Source organism: Pelobates fuscus, chromosome 11, assembly GCF_036172605.1.
Source record: "Pelobates fuscus isolate aPelFus1 chromosome 11, aPelFus1.pri, whole genome shotgun sequence".
Lineage (NCBI taxonomy): Eukaryota > Metazoa > Chordata > Amphibia > Anura > Pelobatidae > Pelobates > Pelobates fuscus.
In genome coordinates, this window is record NC_086327.1 from 118,401,193 (window position 1) to 118,417,892 (window position 16,700).

The 16,700-nt window shown below is 37.4% G+C and overlaps 1 protein-coding gene across 1 annotated transcript in view; it reads right to left on the reverse strand.

The window, feature by feature from the left end:
* The window catches only part of DRD2 (dopamine receptor D2), a 272,797-nt gene extending 256,994 nt beyond the window's left edge, over positions 1-15,803 (reverse strand). Inside the window, exon 1 of the mRNA XM_063437078.1 lies at positions 14,986-15,803. The gene's annotated coding sequence lies outside the window, so the exon portion shown is untranslated. The remainder of the gene's footprint in view (positions 1-14,985) is intronic.
* Between the last annotated feature and the right edge of the window lie 897 nt (positions 15,804-16,700).

Consider the following 16,700-nt stretch of genomic DNA (forward strand, 5'->3'; position numbering starts at 1 on the left):
AAATATCACAACCAATACAAGGTACACAAAAAAACACAAAAATATTACAATGCTATTTACAACCATTTTTCCGGTGCAAAATAATGGTTTCACCAAAGCTCTGTTAATTTAAGAGGAATCAGATTTTCTAAATAAAATCATGCCCTGAGCATTTTAGGTTTCTACATGAAAACATTATACATTAGTTGAGCTGTGTCGAAACTATCCAAGTCATATAAGCCATATTTAATCACTAAGTGATAAGTTGGCTTTGATAAAATTAACCTACTTATACCCAAATAATCCATTTTAAATCTATTTTTGAGACAGCAGTGAAGCTGGAATAGATGAATTGTCTGGCTTTGGAGTAATTTCCTAAGTTAGCAAAAGTTACTGTTTTTTTAAACTTCCTTAAGCCTGCTTGACTTTGCCTGCAGTGCAATAGAGAACGTTAAAACTAACGGCTGTCATTACCAAGTTTCAAGTATAAGAGTTGAAAGATAGCACTGAGCTGCATCGAGAAAGCCATAAATTGTGGGATTTAACAGCATTTGTAATCATAAATGTTTAATTTTTTAAATCACTATGTTTTTCTCCAATAATAAACAGATGAAGGGGGGTTGTGAATAAAATTAAACACTAAAGAAAATCCTTGTTTTATATCACTTGACTTTTCCCATCATTGGGGCTGAGAATATTTGTTATCTACCCCTATTAGTATATATTAACATGACTTTCTATTCACAAAGTGGGTCAGAAAGTCTACTTTTGGTACATAATGATAATATTAGAGGGGAAAGGGTTTAAAAATAATATCATAAAGTATTACTTTACTGAGAGAGTAGTGGATGCATGGAATAGCCTTCCAGCTGAAGTGGTAGAGGTTAACACAGTGAAGGAGTTTAAGCATGCGTGGGATAGGCATAAGGCTATCCTAGCTATAAGATAAGGCCAGGGACTAATGAAAGTATTTCTAAAATTGGGCAGACTAGATGGGCCGACTGGTTCTTATCTGCCATCACATTCTATGTTTCTATGTTTCTATGTTTCTATATCATCCATACTTTTTCTGGTCAATGAACATTGATTAAATTATTTTAAATTGATTCTCTGGTGGGTATATACAAAATCCTCTATCAATAAAATAGTTTAAAAAAAAAGGTTATTTTACATTTCTTAAATTCGCAAACATTTTTTCTTTTCTGTTTTTATTTTTATAGTTAATATGATATTAAAACCAAACTAAAATAACATTTGATATCAATCATCAGCATTTCGACATGAATTTCCCTCAGTATATCGCATATGCCACCTAGTGGTCCGTGTCTTGAAACAGCAGTAACTTATTCTACAACGTCATCTTTTGCCATGCTGAAAATTCTAATAAAGTCAATCATTATGTTAAAGTAGTTGAATGACTTTCAGAAATATTTTAACAATTAACAAAACTGACAGGTAAGTATTGATACAGTATACTGTTTACTCCAAAACATAATTTAAGAGAAAATAAAAAAGGCAGTGATTACTCTATTTGTATACACATAAAAATATATTTTAAATAAATTGACTATATTGAGCAATTGGAGAGTCTTTTTTCAAATCTCAAGTGTTTCCCATATATTTTTTTTAGACAGATAAATGTTAAAGGACCACCTTTAGGCACCCAGACCACTTCAGCTTAATGAAGTGGTCTGGGTGTCAGGTCCATCTAGGATTAACCCTTTCTGCTGTAAACATAGCAGTTTCAGAGAAACTGCTATGTTTATAAATGGGTTAATCCAGCCTCTAGCGGCTGTCTCATTGACAGCCACTAGAGGCGCTTCCGCGCTTCTCACTGTGATTTTCACAGTGAGAAGACGCCAGCGTCCATAGGAAAGCATTGAGAATGCTTTCCTGTGGACTGGCTGAATGCACGCGCTGATCGTGCCACGCATGTGCATTCAGACGATGACAGGGAAAGGAGGAGGAGAGTCCCCAGCGCCGAGGGAGCCCGGCGCTGGAAAAAAGGTAAGGGATTAACCCCTTCCTCCCTTTAGAACCTGGCAGGAGGGGGATCCTGAGGGTGAGGGAGACCCAAGGACCCTATAGAGCCAGGAAAATGAGTATGTTTTCCTGGCACTATAGTGGTCCTTTAAATTTAATATTTTGTATACCAGATTTTACAGAACACACTTAGTTGCACAATTGGCATGTGTGTGCTTGTTTGGTCTTCCAGTGCAAACTGTTTCTGAATGCACTGGTCAAAGATAACACATTTTAGAGCTGCAGCTAGACACAGAAAAGCATCAGAACTATAATTGTAAAACATAATGGGTTTGAAATGCCCTCTTTCATTTGTTCTCTGACATTGGCCCTTTGTTATATTCTATGAAAAGTTACATTTTGTGATGAAACACAAAATAATAGTTAGACATGAAAAATGGACTGAAAATCCCAATATAAACATAGACAGTTTTACAAGTGATTAAACAGATTTTCTTTAATAAAAAAAAATATTCTTTGTCTGACCTTTATTTTAAAACATTTAGGGTATTACTCATTTGCGATATTAGATGATTCTGCAGTCGTTCTCTGTAACCTACAATTCAGAAAGCTTTAAAATTCGGCACCATAACCTTCTATAACCTCATATGCACACAGTGTAAATGCCAAAAGGTTAGTGAAAAAATACATTTTAAATTACTTTTTGCAAAGAGTTACTTTTGCTTCTTTTGAATAATCAAGCAATAGAATTATATTGTCATTAGAGCAGTGTGTAACATGGCATTCATCATGCAGATAAAACATGATTTCCACACCTCCCTAATCCTTGCTGCCTGATTATTGATAGGTCATTAAGGAAGGACAGTCAGCTGTGTTTGGAAAGGGGACCTCTCGCACTGATGCCCGTAGGTGAAAATCATATTTTGGCTATAACCGCCTACTTTACCCCCTTTAGGTATCTTACATTTCTCTTCAATCTTCTCTCCCATCTTTTTCAACTCTTTAGTTTCTCCTTCTGCCAGTGTTTCTCGTTCTTCTTTCTCTCAGTCTTGTTTTTTTAAAGTATCTTTCTATCTGTGTCATGCTGCACGTGCCTGTGCCCCACACTTTCTTTATTTTTTTTTTGCAATTTCTCTTGGAGTTCTCTAAGTACCTGAGAACTGCCAGGACCACCTGGCTGGCTCATGTAGCATGGCTCCCGTCATGGTCAGCACTCCACGGGCTCTGGCCCTGGCTACTACTATAAGAGGGTTTTGATTGTCAATGTAAGTTTTATTTCAGTATAGTGAATCCTCCCGAGTTATAAGGTTAACATTTTAATCTTAGAATATGCTTTTAATGTAGAATTTGCAAATTGTAAGTTTTGAGTAGAACAATAAACTGTTGTCTTTCATTTCTCTATAAATGGCCTTTTTAAGGGACATTTTAAGCTGTTACATTAAAATTCATGGCCGTTTCAGCTTAGTTATTTATGTTTAATGAATTCGAAACTTCTGAATTTTTTGTAACAATAATTTGATTTAATTTCAAATCCCACCGATTACTCTTTCTCACAAAGCTTCCCCTTTTGCTCTAAAATGTCCCTTTTTGCTCCAGAATATGATGCCATGACTTAAGTGTCTAGAAGCTGTAATTTTAAACACCGGCTATAGGATGCAGTAAGCAGTCCTATAAATAATTGAACGACCATCATATTCAGATTTTGTGAGACTTGTCCATAAACTAGAACTTCATGAATGTAACTCACCCTCTACATTTATATATGTTTTATGTCTTGTCTCAGAAAATATTGGTTTTGATGGCATGTAAAAAATTGTTTCAAGAAACAGTAAAAGGGTTATTCCCTAAAGTGAGAATTCAAAGTGAATTCAAATTGAATTCCAAATTAGGGAAGCCGAACTGGAAGCATAGCTGTCATAGAGGATTTTTCCTTTTTTGGACATTTTTACCTTAAATTTAAAATCCACTTTGCATTCACCTTGAATTTCTACTTTTGTAAATAATCCTGTAATCCTGTAACAGTTTTTTCTTCGGGAATCATTACGTTTGCGTAGTAGATTATTTTTAAATCCCGTATGTGCAAACATGCTCTATGTTTGAATAATTTAATGCATACATAACATCTGCACAATGGTTTTGCACATTTGCTTATTGGATTATATGAATTACCATATTTTTGGTAACATTTTTATTTTTGCAACAAGGCTTTGCTAGAGCAGGCAGAGGATGCTTGAGAAGCATGTGTGACTGCAATGTGCAATATGTGATAAGCTAGATGTTTTTGGCAGGTTGAAGTACCGTACAGGTTGGGAGGTATTGTCAAGTGCTGTAGACCTTGAAGGGACCTACCGCTGTAGCCCTGAATAGATATAAAAAAAGAGTTTCAACTCTTTGTACATGTTTTTTTCACTTTACGTGTGATTTTGTATTAACAATGTGTAATTGTTAAGTTGTTAATCCACCATTTTAAGAAACATTTATTATGGTCCAGGTTCCTCTTTTTGTGTATAAGGAAAAAAACGAACTATTTCTTATCAGATGTTCTCTTTTGAAATCTCACAGCTCATTGTGTTTGCTGTAATGATCAATAAACGCTTTCATTGAACCTGTTTGCCTTTGTCTCTTACACTAACAGTTGGATGGATGAATGGATGGATGAACTGTAGTAACTTTTTTTTTATTCTGTAATCCTTGCCTATATTGTAACGGCAGCATTGTTACAATTGGCTACACTGTATAGTTTCTCATTTTGTCTTCATGCATTTTGGTAATTCCTCATCAACAATATATTGTTATAAATTGGACATAACAGGAGGAATACTCAATTGTCCCATTGTTTTATCACCCATAAATTGAAGATAAAATACACATATATACATTTTAACATCTTGTATTTTGCCCTTTCCTTAGCCGCATTTCAAGATGGAGATTTCTCACCTATCTTTAACTGCTAATTGTCAATTAATCATTATCAAATGTGTTTTGCACTATATACAGGGAGTGCAGAATTATTAGGCAAATGAGTATTTTGACCACATCATCCTCTTTATGCATGTTGTCTTACTCCAAGCTGTATAGGCTCGAAAGCCTACTACCAATTAAGCATATTAGGTGATGTGCATCTCTGTAATGAGAAGGGGTGTGGTCTAATGACATCAACACCCTATATCAGGTGTGCATAATTATTAGGAAACGTCCTTTCCTTTGGCAAAATGGGTCAAAAGAAGGACTTGACAGGCTCAGAACTGTCAAAAATAGTGAGATATCTTGCAGAGGGATGCAGCACTCTTAAAATTGCAAAGCTTCTGAAGCTTCTGAAACTGCCAGTTTCTGGAAGACACCTTCTTCAAGCAGTGGTACAGGAAGAAGTCTGCATCCTTCAAGAAAAACATGATTTTCATGCAGGACAATGCTCCATCACACGCGTCCAAGTACTCCACAGCGTGGCTGGCAGGAAAGGGTATAAAAGAAGAAAATCTAATGACATGGCCTCCTTGTTCACCTGATCTGAACCCCATTGAGGACCTGTGGTCCATCATCAAATGTGAGATTTACAAGGAGGGAAAACAGTACACCTCTCTGAACAGTGTCTGGGAGGCTGTGGTTGCTGCTGCACGCAATGTTGATGGTGAACAGATCAAAACACTGACAGAATCCATGGATGGCAGGCTTTTGAGTGTCCTTGCAAAGAAAGGTGGCTATATTGGTCACTGATTTGTTTTTGTTATGTTTTTGAATGTCAGAAATGTATATTTGTGAATGTTGAGATGTTATATTGGTTTCACTGGTAAAAATAAATAATTGAAATGGGTATATATTTGTTTTTTGTTAAGTTGCCTAATAATTATGCACAGTAATAGTCACCTGCACACACAGATATCCCCCTAAAATAGCTATAACTAAAAACAAACTAAAAACTACTTCCAAAAATATTCAGCTTTGATATTAATGAGTTTTTTGGGTTCATTGAGAACATGGTTGTTGTTCAATAATAAAATTAATCCTCAAAAATACAACTTGCCTAATAATTCTGCACTCCCTGTATGTAGCTTAAGTGTGCTGGGACCATTATCTCTGTGGAAGTGAAGCATCAGTGATTGGACACAGCACTCCCACCTGTATGTGCCACCCATGCTAAGGATTTTGGTAATAAAGGCATAATGTTTTAATTTTAACTATGCCGGTGGATTGAAAAGATCTCCTTAAGGGAAGTACAGCTTTGTTTTTATATCATACTGGACAGACAGACAGACAGTATAAATGTACATATTGCATTTTATGTAATTCAATTAAGTGGATATTATTTTTGTTTTGTATGTATGATCTGCTAAAGGTGACAATAATATCTTTCTTTGCATAAAGTATTTTACACACAGCTCCAGAGTGCCACACTTGGTCTACGAATTCTGTATGCTGGCCTTTGGTTCGTATTAGTGAACTTGACCTGCCTTCTTTGACCCTAAGCCAATAGTCTCAACATGTGACCATACATGACTGCCTGGACCTGAAATTGTTTCAGCTACAAAAAACTGACCCCATTAAACTGTTTCTGTCCCATGGGTCTGCTACATTTAATGTTGTGGATGTTCTATATTACCAGAGACACATGCTAGCCAGTTGCTGAATGACATTTAAAAAATGAATGCATTTCCTTTCAAACATTTCAATGGTTCCATTCTCAGAAGTACACAGGTTTTATTTATATATCAAAAACATGGAAAACATCCTTTTCAGTAATAATGGGTCTGATCGGGCCATAAGCTTGTATAATACCATACAGACAGCAGGGATGTAAACACAGCAGAGATACCTCCACTCAACCTGCTCATTAACTCTTTTGCACTGGATGTGTGGAACTATGAGATTAACTAAGTAAGGATTCCAATGGACGTTCTTTTTTTAACCCTCTACATTGCTGACCGATGTGTGGAAAAGAGGCATTTACTCTTTCCTTGCTTGCATGTACAATCTAAGGAACACTCCACATGTCATTAACACTTCAACTGGGTGCCCCTGCATTTTTTTACACTTACAAGAGTGTCCATGTTACTTCTGGTCTTCTTCAGCTGGAAAGGTTGGATATCAATTGTGTTCTGTAGAGCTACTCGTTGAACTTGTCTATTGGCAGAGAGCAATCAGTAATGTTAGGGTTGGCATCCAGCTGTGCACAATTAAGTGTCAAACTATAATAAAATAGTTTGACAAATAATGCTGGTATAGCATCAGGGCACTCTTGCAATCTTAACCACTACTTTTTACTATATATACAGTTTTAATCAAACATCTAAAGTAGCACAGGTACCTGTTAAATTACTGCAAATCTCAGTAAGCAGATTCATTTCTTTTTTGAACAGTAAAGCTTTAGTAGAATTTTATTAAAATAAGCTATCTGTCTTTAATTCTACCTACTATATCTGCCTTTCTAATCTAGCTACACTAATAAAGCTACACTAATAATGTAATAATAATCCACAACACTAAAGCCATGTGCCTAATATCATGTAGGTCCCCCTCGTGATGCTGAAACAGCTCTGATACATCGAATCATGGACTTTACAAGACTTCTGAACATGTCCTTTGATTTCTGTCACCAAGACATTAGCAGCAGATCATTTAAGTCCTGCAAGTTATGAGGTGGGCCTCTATGGATCAGATTTGTTGTTCCAGCACATCCCACAGATGCTCAATCATTTTGAGATCTGAGGAATTTGTAGGCCAAGGCAACACCTTAAACTCCATGTCATATTTCACAAACCATTCCTGAACAATTTTGCAGTGTAACAGGGTACATAATTGGAAAATGAAAGAATGGGCAAAATAACCACCACACATAGAATTATGTGAAGGTGGAAGATTGCGCATTCAATGATCTATACCCCTTTGGTAATGGTATTTGTGGGGAAGAGGATAGCGTAAGTTTTAAAACAAAAAACTTTTTATGTTTTATATGGTAGAAGACGTGGGTATTCAACCTTTAATAAGACAACATTGTATTAATCACAGTAACCAAGTGCTTAAGGGTCAGTAAAAAACACTGGTCCCTCATTATTATGCACCTAGTATATTAGACTTTAGCAACATATAGTGGCCCAAAGGCTGGCCAGCAGGGCTAGTGGCTAGAGTGTGTAGGGATAATAAGTAAACCCAGGTAGAAAAAGTACCCCTGGAAGGGGAGCAGAGTGGTCCCTGAAGTGGGCTGCAAATACTGATGTGAGAGGGCGGACAAAACAAATGGCCAGTTCTGACAGTGTATATATGCCCCACAGGGCATGAAAAAATAGCTTGCTGTCAATTTTTTCATGCCCTGTGGGGCATATATACACTGTCAGAACTGGCCATTTGTTTTGTCCGCCCTCTCACATCAGTATTTGCAGCCCACTTCAGGGACCACTCTGCTCCCCTTCCAGGGGTACTTTTTCTACCTGGGTTTACTTATTATCCCTACACACTCTAGCCACTAGCCCTGCTGGCCAGCCTTTGGGCCACTATATGTTGCTAAAGTCTAATATACTAGGTGCATAAAAATGAGGGACCAGTGTTTTTTACTGACCCTTAAGCACTTGGTTACTGTGATTAATACAATGTTGTCTTATTAAAGGTTGAATACCCACGTCTTCTACCATATAAAACATAAAAAGTTTTTTGTTTTAAAACTTACGCTATCCTCTTCCCCACAAATACCATTACCAAAGGGGTATAGATCATTGAATGAGCAATCTTCCACCTTCACATAATTCTATGTGTGGTGGTTATTTTGCCCATTCTTTCATTTTCCTTTCATTGCCTCCGGGGTCAAGCCCCCTATACCCCTTGTAACCACTTCAGAGCTGGGGCAGCTGGTTTCCTCCAGCACCCTATACTCTGTCTCCTTCTTTCTAAGGGTACATAATTGTTTAAGGAGGCCACTGCCATCACGGAACACCATTGCTATGAAGAGATGTGGGCAGTGGTGTATTTTAGATTTGTGCTGCCCTAGGCACAACTAAATTTGGGCACCCCCAAAGTCTAAATTTGCCCCCCCAAGTTGTGTCAAGGCCATTTTTTTTTACTTACAGACACATGCCCTCATTGATGCATCCACTGATATACAGTCACTGACAGATACACAGTCATTGGAACACACTATTTAACCAACACACACTTTCACTGACAGACACACACTAACACACCCACTCACTGACAGGCACACATGCTCAGATACACATAAAATTACATACACATACTGAAACACACTCACAGGCACAACCATTCTCACTCACAGACACACACTGATAGCTACACTCACTCACTCACAGTAAGGTGGACAGCCCCAGAACACGAGGCAAACAAGGCATTTGTCTGGGAGCTTGGTGGTGGCATTTTTTGGTGCCCCCCTGAAAGTGCCACCCTAGGCAAATGCCTTGTTTGTCTTGGGGTAAATAAATTGCTGGGTGTGGGTGGTCTGGAAAAATCTCTAGGTAGGTGGTACGTGTCAAAGTAACATCCAAAATAATGCCAGGACTCAAGGCTTCTTAGCAGAACATTGCCCAGAACATAACACTGTCTCCACAGGATTGCCTTCTTCCTATAGTGCATGCTGCTGTCATCTCTTCCCCATGTAATCATTGCACACACATCCAGCCATCAACCTGATCTGAAAGAAAACATAATTCATTAGACCAGGCCACCCTCTTCCATTGCTGGATGGTCCAGTTCTGACACTCAAGCCCCCATTGAAGACACTTTCAGCAGTGAACATGAGAACTCTGACCAGTCTGCAGCTACGCAGCTTCATACACAGCAAAGTAAGATGCACTGTGTGTTTTGACACATTTAATTCATGGCAATCATAATTTGAGCTACATAAGCTCTTCTTTGTAATTAGAGCAGAGAGGTTAGCCTTTGTCCTTCCTTGCACCACTTTTGTTAGGTACAAATCACTGCATACTGGGAACATCACACAAGCCCTGCTGTATTGGAGATGCTCTGACCTAGTCGTCTAGATATCACTATTTGGCCCTTGCCAAAGTCACTCCGATCTTTTCACTTGCCCATTTTTTATGCCTCCAATACATGGAATTTGAGAAGTGTCTGTTCACTTGCTGCCTAATATATCACACCACTTGACAGGTGCCATTGTAACATTTTAATCAATGTTATTCACTCCACGTTTCAGTGGTTTTAATGCTGTGGATGATCACTGCATATTTTCATCTGTCTGTATTTGAAATATATACCAAAATACATATACATTACATTATTAGGTCATCACCTATACATCTTAGTTTTGACTTTGAGGGGCCATTCTTGGGCATAGAAAACTATCCCAGAGTTCCCAGCTTGACATGCATATAAGCACACACAGGCATCGTGTTTCATACTACATTTCTGCAGACACCCTTAGTCAAAGGCATGCGCACGAGGTGTGCCGGGTGTGCCTTGACACACCCTAATCCCCGCAACACGCCTATGGATTGAGACCTGCAGGGGAGATCTCAGGATCTCCCCTGTCGGCTCATGCATAGATAGCACCGGCTCTGCTCTAAGCCTCCATGGGCCAGTGGGGAGAGCAAAGATCTCCCTCACTGGCCCACAGCAGCATGGAGGGAGGCAGGAGAGTACCCGGGGAGTGCCAGCCAGCAGCTCCTCCAGCAACGCTCAGATCTCGCGAGAGTGAACTCTAGCCCCGCAGGCTAGAGTTCACTCTCCACTGGACCAACAGGGAGCAAGGATCCCCCCTCCCTACATAAGATAATAACTAATCTGTCCCCCACCTCCACCCCCACAACCACCCAAACATACAGCACACACACAGAACACACACACATACAGCACACACACATATACAGCACACAAACAGCACCCACACACAATCAGCACCTACACACATAGAGAACCCACACACACAGCACCCTCACACAAAGCACCCTCACACACACAGTACACTAGCAGCACCCTCACAAATACACACACAGCACCCTCACACACAGCACACAAACAGCACACCCACACACAAACAACACCCACACAAACAGCACACTAACAGCAACCTCACAAACACACGACACCCACACACAGCACACAAATAGCACCCTCACACACACACAGTACACAAACAGCATCCTCACACACAAATAGTACCCTCACACACAGCACACTAACAGCACCCTCACAAGCACACACACACACAAACACCCTCACCCACATAGCAGTCTACCAGCACCCTCACACACACATCACACTAACAGCCCTAACGCGGTGTGTGTTTGTGCTTTAGGGTGCACACCCTAATGCAATAGGCTGCGCACGCCTATGCCCTTAGTAATGAACATTGTTCAATCATAGCTTCTTTTTTTTAAAACCAAAGCATGGGCTATGATACCAAAAGATCAATGACACAAAAAAAGCTGGTTCTGGTCTAGAAATTGAAGAGATGACGAGATAAAAAAATTATAAAACTCCCAAAAGTACAATTAAAAATTACTGTTATGCATCACCTGAATATCTCAAGGAGGACTTTGAGAAGACCTTCTTGAGGATAGAACCTTGAGAAATCATGTTTTCACAACTATTCCTGAGTTCCCAGCTTGACATGCAAATTAATACATTTCTGATAAGTTAATGCAACATTTTTAAGAATAGTTCAAGTATTTGCTGCTGTATATGATATGAGAATATTTGTTGTTTATGAAGGTATTGTCTTGTCCCCAAATATTAACACATATGTTAAGTACCTCCCATAGTTATTCATTTACATCTTTTTTGAAGGAGACAAAAGAAATTGTAATTTAAAGTAACTCTCAGTACCTTCCTTGTTGTTTGTTTTTGTCTATCGTTCACATGTTATTTATCTTTAAGAAAATGTTTGTAATACTCAGTATGTAAGGGAATATGTCCACTGAACACATTTAAATCTATATGTTCTAGGGAAGAGTTTCTTATATTTGCTCTTGAGTAACAATAATATTTCAAGTTTTGTACTATCTGTATTTAAACACAACTTGGAGCTCCCTATGCCTTACAAGAATAGCTCAAAAACAATAGGTTGCAATAAGTTTCTAAATACCAAAAATGAATGCAAAATCCAATTTGGGGAAAATCTGCAATTTAATTTAGTTGACTGTTTCCCTAAATTGTTTCCCAAATTTTACTACTTGGTTACTCTCTCACAAGCAAATTTGTTTTAGAACATGTGGGTTTATTGTTCTCTTCTTCTAGATACTATGGTAGCTTAATATATAATATTTATGGAGATCTTAGATATGTTTTACCTAGGAGACATCATATAGGCATATACACTAAAGACAAAATTAAACCATTAATGAGGTGCTAAGATAAAACGTGTATATATGCAATAGAAAATCCATCTCCAGACTATAATGTTCAAGGTATGCTCAAATGCGAGTTCGTTGACCAGGATAAGCAGTTGTTTGCTACATGGAATAAGATTATCCTGACTACGTACATGAGTAAACTCCTGTGGGGAAAGGAAATGGCAGCATGTGAGCAATGTGCAAGTTGCACATTAAATACTCACTTTTAAGGGAACCAATGTGACTTTAGGAATGCAGTCATAAACTTTTGCAGAATGGAGATCACACTATAGTTGTCCTCAACATCAATATATGGCTGGTCTCTACAGCTACTCTCTACATTTCCTCCCGCTTTGCAAAGTATTCTATCCACTCTATTAGATTACATTGAAATGTTAGCAAATAAAAAATATTCACATTCAGGCATTCTGCATGTGATACTGAAAGCATACTTTTGCTTTAAGTTCTTTACTAAGAATGCAAAAAGAATGAACAAAAGTTTAATGATAAATATGCACTAAATAATGAAATGTTGTCAAATGGAAGCCAAACCAAGAATTTTAGGCCAAAATAGTTTCGTTGGAAAAATAGCTGAAGTTGAGAATTTGCCCCGTGCAGCTATATTGGTTTCAAGTGTGAATTTTTAATTTCATCAGAGTTCACCGAATAATGAATAAATCTTTAACATATATCACATAAATTATTAAATCTGCTTCCAACTGTGTTTAATAAAGGCATCATTCAGTAGCTGTCTTCCTACTATCTACTTTGAACCATGTTGATGTCAATGGGTGGTCTAAGTAGAACATAAACATCGTTATGGATGACAGCAAATAAACACATGACCTCAAGCTTTCCAGGTGCTGGTTGTAAACTGAACTCAATTAGCCAGCAAAACAGTTGGTTCAGAAGGCTGTGTTACCTATTAACCCACTTAGTGACAGGAAACATATACTGATAAGTCTTGCTTACCGTCCAGGCTTTTTAGTGGTTGTTTATAGTAACCATCACAAGAACTGAGGTTGGGGAAAAAATGCTAATCACTGCTTAATGTTCTTACTTAATATATGCAAAGGTGACAAGGGGTGAGGGAATATTAGCTCAGGGTTACTCAGAATAATTCTATAACAATGGAAAACACTATCAATCGACAAACAGACAAATGTGGTTGTTTGCAAATGACCATTTCCTAGTCAATATGATTTATGTCATTGTAATGAAAATACAAAGGCTTTGAAATAATATATATATATATATATATATATATATATATGTTTTGAAAAGTAAAGAAACATAAAACACTAACTTGTCCATTCTCTATATACTGAAGAAAGCATTGAGAAAGGAATTATAAAATATAGGACAAAATAGCAAACAGGTAAAACAGCTGAGCTGGGGAATATTTTAACTGAGGTATTGTGACCTAAATTTTGATATTCCCTTGTCAACTAGTAACTATTCATTTTCTAGTGAATAAATATTTTAGTGCCATGTGACCTCTTGGTTTGTGACCAATGAAGCACCAGCCAGTATTGGAAATATATTTTTATGAACATAACATATGCTGCCTAAATTGTTAAACACAAAATTAATATATTAGTAGTACTTAATGATTTAACACATTTTCCCCAGTGAATGAGAAAGTAAGAAGATACTAAGAGAGGTTTATTTAATTAGAGGAGTTTATTCACTAAATAGCAAGTTATTGCAATTTTGGGGGCTTATTGGCATTTTTTTTTATAAAACAAACAAACAAAACAGATGAATTGCAAGTTGGAGATCTTTCCGGACTTAGTAATATAGTCCTTGAATTCACAACTTAGTTTTCAAATCACAGCAACTCACTGTTTAGTGAATACGACCCACTGAAAGAAGGATTACAAATTAAAGACTTACAATAAAGTCACATAACTCAAGTTAATGAGAATGTTCAATCCCTATAAAAAAATATTATTATAATTAAAATTGTCTGAATATAAAGCACAAACCAATCCTGTAGCATATACTACTTTGATGATGTAACAAACTTTGAGACAAAAATAACCCAATGTCATTAAATTATCACTGTGCTATGTATCTGCAAAGGCACATAGTGTATAGTTACATGTACATAATTAAACTCACAGCCTCCTATCTCAAAAAATATTTATAAATCCATGGTTAAATATCAGACAGGAAAGGGTTATATATAGATATATGAGCTAGCTCTAGACAACTGTGGGCAGAAAATAACTCCACTCACTTATATAATGTAAACAGAATATACAACTGATTTAACTAATCCAGTTAGTACCAAATGACAATTACCTTGATGTACACAATTACACATACTGTTTACTGCTCAGCCATATTAACATCCCGAGTGTCTCCTAATAATCTATTCCAGAGGATTAATTACTTATCAGAGCTATGCGTTTTCCTTAATTATTGTCATTATAATTAGCCCTAGGATAACATGAAGTGCAGTAGAATATTGTGAATTTCTACATGTTTCCAGAATGTAATATCTGCTGGAAATGAATTTTGGAATTCAGTCTTATAATCAAAGATTGCATTAAATAAATATATGCTGATATCTTAACCCTCCCTCCCCCCCTTCTGTCAGACTTACAATATTGTTTACTGGTCATTCATAAAGAATGATCTATGTTCTGTTTTTTTTAAGGCATGATTTCATTAACACACAGCTGTCCCTCCAAGGTATCGATTTGATATGAATGTATTGACATACCTTCAAGCCATAAGATTCAGCTGAAATGATGCACACTTTATAAGGATTGATAGATCCACTATATGTCCTGGGTGACTCAGTTCAAGGTTGTTTGTTGATTCTCCATAGACAGTATGTAGAAAACTAATGCACAGATATTGCACACCTAAAAGAAATAGGTTTGAAGAAACATCAGGTAGTTTTGTAGCTTCTCATCCAAATGGACATAAATCATCTAGTATATAAGTAATTGGCAAGCTGTGACTGTAAGTCTCGATGTATGACCACCAATTGATTTCTCAGTGTGAAGTTTGGCATCAGAGAAGCCCATTACAGGCTGAGTGTAGAATGCATAATATTTCAAGATGCTCATTCACAACGCAAGACAGATAAACTGTTCACAGTGTCTGCACTGCAATTCTCTCCCTGACAATGAACACCTTTCAATCTGCCAACAAGTTTTTTTTCCCTGTGGCTGAGCCCTCTAGGTGCAATGAAGTTTGTCAGGTAGACTGTGTCATTAGAATTCAGCCAACTCAAGTCACCATCCAGCCGTGGTTAGCAGTTATTCAGCAGCTGGGATATCCTTCTATATTCCTGACCTCTCTGTGGCTTCCTTAAGACCGGAGCTTTTGTGCAGATGGATCTGATTAATGTATCCTTGTCCCGATGCTTCACATTCAGCAGTTTGATCGCTGCTGCTGAGAACAACTGAGTCTGTGAGCTTGTGAATAGGATTGGCTGATACTTGTTTGCCTTAATTGCATTTGTAGGAGATCCTGAAGTGCTAGTAACAGGCTAAAGATATTTCAGCACCGGATAGTGGACAGCTCCCGTGGGCTCTGGATACGGCAGAGGAGTTCAGAATGTAAGGTACCCAGGTTTGCACACCCTTCCACTCCATTTACCTGAACCTCATTCTAGTCCTCATATACTCATATTATCCCTCCTACTATAAAATAATAATGACAAGTCTTCTTTTACATCATATCTATCCTTCTCTTCTTTGCAAACCTAGCAATTTAAATCACAGCACTTGTACCCCTCTCTTTCAAATCTTTTATTTTTTTAAGCTCAAATAGAAAATCCAACTCATGATTTTAAACACTGACTGCATGCAATTGTTCCTTCTCATGCACTCCTCCCCCAGCCTCATTCACCCCCTTGCTGTTGTAGACTGCCTTTCTTTCATGTGATGTTTTTATGCATTCAAATTATGCCTCCCCTCGTTTTATCTTTCATTGATTCCTTGCTGAATACATATTTTTTTTATTTATTTTTCCTGTATCTTGAATTGGAATCTGATTATTAATTAATCCTCCCTTGAAATGTAGGTATATATTTTATTTTCCATTATTTTTATGAGCACGATAGACCTTTTTACTGTCAGGATTATACTCATTTAATTTAGTGTAATTCCATCCCTGGGGCTTTCCTGTTTCTTCCTTATCTGCCCACTGTTCATAAAAAAGACAGCACACCACCAAATATTGGTTTATCCCCCTTCACTTTTGATTATCTGTATATTATAGCCCTGTAGTTAAATGCAGTGAGGAAAATGTTAAATTCTGTGTTCTAAAAAAGGAACAGAGCAAATTAATCTTGAGGCTAAACAGATACAACTGGTTAAAATCAAGGCAAACAACACTGCTTTAGGTTATGTTAATGAAATTTCCTTTCATTATATTTAAACCTATCTACAACAGGAGTTAACCTTGCTGTAATGTTCACTGCAC